The sequence below is a fragment of the Oreochromis niloticus genome, unplaced genomic scaffold (assembly GCF_001858045.2).
Source record: "Oreochromis niloticus isolate F11D_XX unplaced genomic scaffold, O_niloticus_UMD_NMBU tig00008312_pilon, whole genome shotgun sequence".
NCBI lineage: Eukaryota > Metazoa > Chordata > Actinopteri > Cichliformes > Cichlidae > Oreochromis > Oreochromis niloticus.
The window spans coordinates 1-4,777 of record NW_020329115.1 but is presented as its reverse complement, the minus strand read 5'-3'; the positions used below and the strand labels follow the sequence as shown (position 1 = coordinate 4,777).

At 42.1% G+C, this 4,777-nt stretch overlaps 1 long non-coding RNA gene across 1 annotated transcript; it reads left to right on the top strand.

The window, feature by feature from the left end:
• The first annotated feature begins 478 nt into the window (after positions 1 to 478).
• Positions 479 to 4,623, top strand: LOC109197809 (uncharacterized). Its single transcript, XR_003218507.1, has 3 exons — positions 479 to 551; positions 770 to 1,352; positions 4,396 to 4,623. It is a non-coding gene; the product is annotated as an uncharacterized LOC109197809 (long non-coding RNA).
• Positions 4,624 to 4,777: the final 154 nt, after the last annotated feature.

The following is a 4,777-nucleotide window of genomic DNA, read 5'->3' as shown; positions in this document are numbered from 1 at the left end:
AAAGGCCGCCTTAAACTAAGTGTTTCCCTGAGCTTTTAATTGCGGCTTGAAAAAGTAAAAAGAAATGAAAAAAGAGAGAGAGAGAAAAATGGAGGCAGGCTTGAGCTTCGTCTTTCACTCTGGGCCTACCCTGCTGTAGCAGACGGACTACTATCAGAGACTCGAACTAGGGTCGTTAAACTCTGGAGTCCGAATGCTGGCCTCTTAACGCTGTACACCACTCAGCAGGGCGAGTAAACTTTGGAAAAAAAAGGACATTTATCTTTTGTCCTTCAATTTTTATTTTTTTTTTGTTATCGTTTTTCTAAATCTATTAAGCTTCTTGTGCAATATTGTTCCACACAAATTACACATGGACATCTAGCTATTTTTTTATTGGCATTCACAAATGGGACTGGATGTTGGACGGCTTACCAAAGCCTTCCTGCTACCCGAATCCCTGCTTGGAAACCTGCTGGCCGCGGCGGCACCATGTTCTCACCACACTCTTCCGCTTCAGCTGTCTTTTTTGCCTCATGGCTATACCCACACTGACCACTCCTTCAATGAAGGTAAATACAAGCAGGTCATTCTGAAAAAACACACAGCTTATCATCTTATCCTTCTACAACACCTAAAAGCACTCTGTTCATTTCTTCGCTAGATTAGCCGCTAGCATACACGCTGCTGTGTTAGAGGCTTGTTGCTACCTAGTTAGCCATGCTGCACACCTGTTACTCTGTATTTGTCAATGATTCGGCACTCCTTCGGTTTTGTTATCCATTTTTAGACAGTAATGAGATCATCTGCACACTCCACAGAGCTCCAGAGTTACTGTTCATAGCAAAAGTGTAATGCTGTCCTTGGAGATTTTCACCTAAGACTGTGAGTGTGAGTGTGTAATGGATTTCAAAGTGTTTAAGTGTTCAGAGCACTCTACAGCCTGGTAAGGTGGCAAGTTTGAAAAGAGCAGCAGAAGGTATCAGTACTGTAGTGTAACTTGTTCTTTTCCTTTCCTAACAGTGAACAGAGTGCCGATTATTATCGACAGCTACGTCCACCCGGGGTGAAAGTAGTGTGGGAGACCATCAGGACCCAGCTGGGTTTCCTTGGTCCAGAGGTTTGGAGAAACCTCTTCCTTTTCTTTCATCACAGCTGTCCTGTGCCAGATGTTCTGTTGACCCACTGAGAGAGGCGTGTTTGAGAAAGATCAGGAAGACTGAAGCTCATGGTAGGAATGAAGGAGGACCTTGTGAGCTCCACCAGCAGCTCCCTCACAAGGAACTGTTCACAAGTCCACTGCAGGCACGCCCCAGAAGATGGATAAAGGCAGCGTTTCATGAAGACACTGGAACCAATCTATCTTCATAACAGTGAGTTTTATCAACAGGTCATATGCTCTTGAGACATAGTCTGGCGATAGCGATTATACACAAATTGTGGGTGTGTTTAAATTGTAGCAGCTATGTGGTGTAGCTTATAGCAACATGTACTGTGTGCTCTGGATGCTTTGTAGGTGAAAGCAGCATAGTTCACTACAAAAAGCTTCATGGTCAACATTTCTGCCTCTATAAAGCAAAATGTATCAGGAATTCATAGATCAAACTTTATGAGTCCTCGGGTGGGTTCAGCCTATCATGCATTTTAATCTCCTTTCCAATAAACACAGAGTGACATGATTTGAAAGTTGAAATTGTTTCCAATTAACCAACTTGTTTCATTTGAGTTTATCTGATAAAAAAATGCTGGTAAGTAAGCTTGTTGCAGTATTGGATGTAAATTGTGTATGCTGCTGAAATATCTAACAGACCAAAATATTTTCAGTGGTGAATGATATTAGGAAAACCCGTAGATCTTGTTTTCTAACTGCATTGTAAGTAGCAGACAATGAGGGATGGCGTTCAGCTGCAGTTAAGAGGCTAATGTTACAGCCGTACCCAAGCTGCCCCTGCCTTTGGCCACAGCTGTGTAAATACATTTGGCGAGGTGGCTTTTGGTCTGACTGTAGACTGAGTTAAATGACAGTTGCACTTGCACTGGGTGACTGATCTCCATTTCCTGGACAGTAAAAGCAGGGTTTCCCTTCTTGGAGTTAGTCAAGTCAGATTTTAGGGTAAGTTAAAGAGGTTGTTGTCTATATTATGCTAAATGCTCATGCCTCCATGGATAATGCTGCAGTTTCCCAGACATGGATTAAGCCTAGTGCTAGGCTTAAGTTGTTTAAATGGAGGTCTTCACTGAATTATTCTTTTAATCTGGGACTAGAAATAACCCATATCTGGGAAACCCTTTGAAAACATCTTTAGTAGGCATTATAAAAAAAAAACTTGCTGAAGTGCATTTTTAGAATAATTTAACATGATTCTGTCCATGATTACTTCAGCAGACTTCTTCTAAATTGCAAGGGTCATAGTTGCCTCGGTTGTCATAGCGTTCGATGTCTGTACTTTAGCCCAGACAGATCTGTGTTAAACCACTGTGAGATTGGTCATCTGTGTGCTTGTCAGTGTGTCTGAAACTGGGGGACCTGATCATAATGTGTGTCTCCATTGAGCTACAAGGAAAGTGCTTCAAGTGTTGGTTCTGGCATATAAATGAGACAGACCCCAGTGAAATTTAACTGGGGTGATGGGTAAAATGAACTCCTACCCACGGAGGCACAGTCTGCTTGTAGAGAAGTCAGAGTTCTAAGGCAGCTCTGCTGTCTGTAGAGACAAGGTCAGAGTTTCTGACCGTCATCATTTAGGGATGAAAGTAATCTTTGCCTAAATGTAATAGTTGATTGCACTGCAGCACAGCTTTCTTGATGGGAAGAGCAGCTGTGCTGTGATGTCAGCTTCAGCTGCCCAGCATGCACACCTGAAATGTTGGTGGTTTCAGTTGATGGGAAGAGAAAGCTATATCACTTTCAGCAAACGAAAGGTGCTCATTGTCGATGTTCTTTGTTTTTGTGTCTTTATGCATATATTTCTATATACCTTCCATGGTTAGACTTTATTGTTTCTCTGATTTGCTCTGATGGCCGTGACTTTTTTGATGGCGTCTTTGTTGCTGAATAGGGCTGCCACGATTAGTCGACTAGTCACGATTACAGTCACGACTGATTTAATAGTCGACGCGTGGTTTGAAGCTTTGTAAGATCACAAAAGACGCAGGAATAAGTAGTAGGATTTAAGAGTGTAATAACGGACTGAAACAGAAGATGGCAGCACTGCATGTACAAGGATGCCAGCTGCCGTTACGCTCCGAAGAAGAAGAAGAAGAAGCAGTGTCCCAGAATTCATAGCGCGGCCCTGCTCAGTTTTCAACAATGGCGGCAGCTAGTTAGTTTAATATTACTCTTATTAATCTTTGTGGGTCACAAACTAAACGTTTAACATATTTTCAGGCGAGAATGTAGCTGTGTAAACCTCAAATATCTGCTCAGTTTATCAAGACACCGCATATTTTCAAAAGCGCTCCGACGTTTTCGGAGACGTCTGTTACCCACTAGCTCCAAAGCTAGCCGGGGGCAAGGCTCACTAGAGCCCGTGAGAACACCGGACTCCAGGCAAATCGTTTTCAAACGCACCACCGTCTTTCGCTACTCAGGTTGAACATATATAAGTCAGTTAGATAACTTAAAAATGTTATTGTTTGGCCTTTTTTTTTTTTTTTTTTAGTATTTTATTTGTTCCTGAGTAAATCGGTTTGGCTGAGATTAAAGTTATAGTTCATACACGGCCGAATAAACGTCAAGCAGACAACTGATTATCAGAAGTGTGAGATGTTCAGAATATACTCCGGTGTCCCGTTATATTTTAGATAGCAAGGAGTTTATTAAACTTTACCGAAACAATCTGTAAATCTCATTAAATTTAATAAACTATCATCTTGTCTTTATTTTTAGTTAGCACATACCCTAAACCAGGGGTGCCCAATCCTAGTCCTCGAGAGCTACTGTCCTGCAGCTTTTAGATGCATCCCTACTCCAACATAGCTGAATCAAATGGTTTGATGACCTCTTCAGCATGTCATCAAGTTTGGCAAAGGCCTGATAACAAGACATTCATTTGATTCAGGTGTGTTGGAACAAGGATGAATCTAAAAGCTGCAGGACAGTAGCTCTCGAGGACTAGGATTGGGCACCCCTGCCCTAAACACTTAAAACTGTAAGCTAATGTTATATAAGAGCAGATGCTGCTGGTGCAATAAGCTGTACGTTACGTCCAATGGATGCATGATCCGATTAGTCGACTAATCGCAAAAATAATCGGTGACTAGTTGACTATCAAAATAATTGTTTGTGGCAGCCCTAGTGGACTTTGATTCCAAGTTAATACTAGCTAGTGTTTCTCACTGGTTTTTGGGCGGTGGAGTAAAAGGGATTGGTTGCTGGCTGTTTGTAATGTTAGCCTTGTCTTTGCTTTCTTACAGGCAGGATAAAGACATGGTGATAAATGAGTGTGTGGGCCGTCTGCTGAGGACCAGGAGCTCAGGACACTCAGACGGGGGCGTCGCAGCAGGAGTCACCGCGCACCACAATCCTCTGCTGTTCTGAGATGTCACACTCCTGCCTGCACATAGAAACCACAGTGAAGTCAAAGTTCCACCTGCACCTCCACCTGTTCTTGCAACAGCATGAACACTGACAGAGTGAGACAGCAGAAGAGTTTTGTCTATTTTTTTTGTTTTGTTTTTTACTAAGTTAAGGAATTAAGTGAAGAAGAGTGATTAAATAAATTGTTTCTTGCAGTTTTGATTTAATGATTGTGTTTAGGATTATTTCAGAAAACTGTTTAGAGGATCTTTGTAAGCC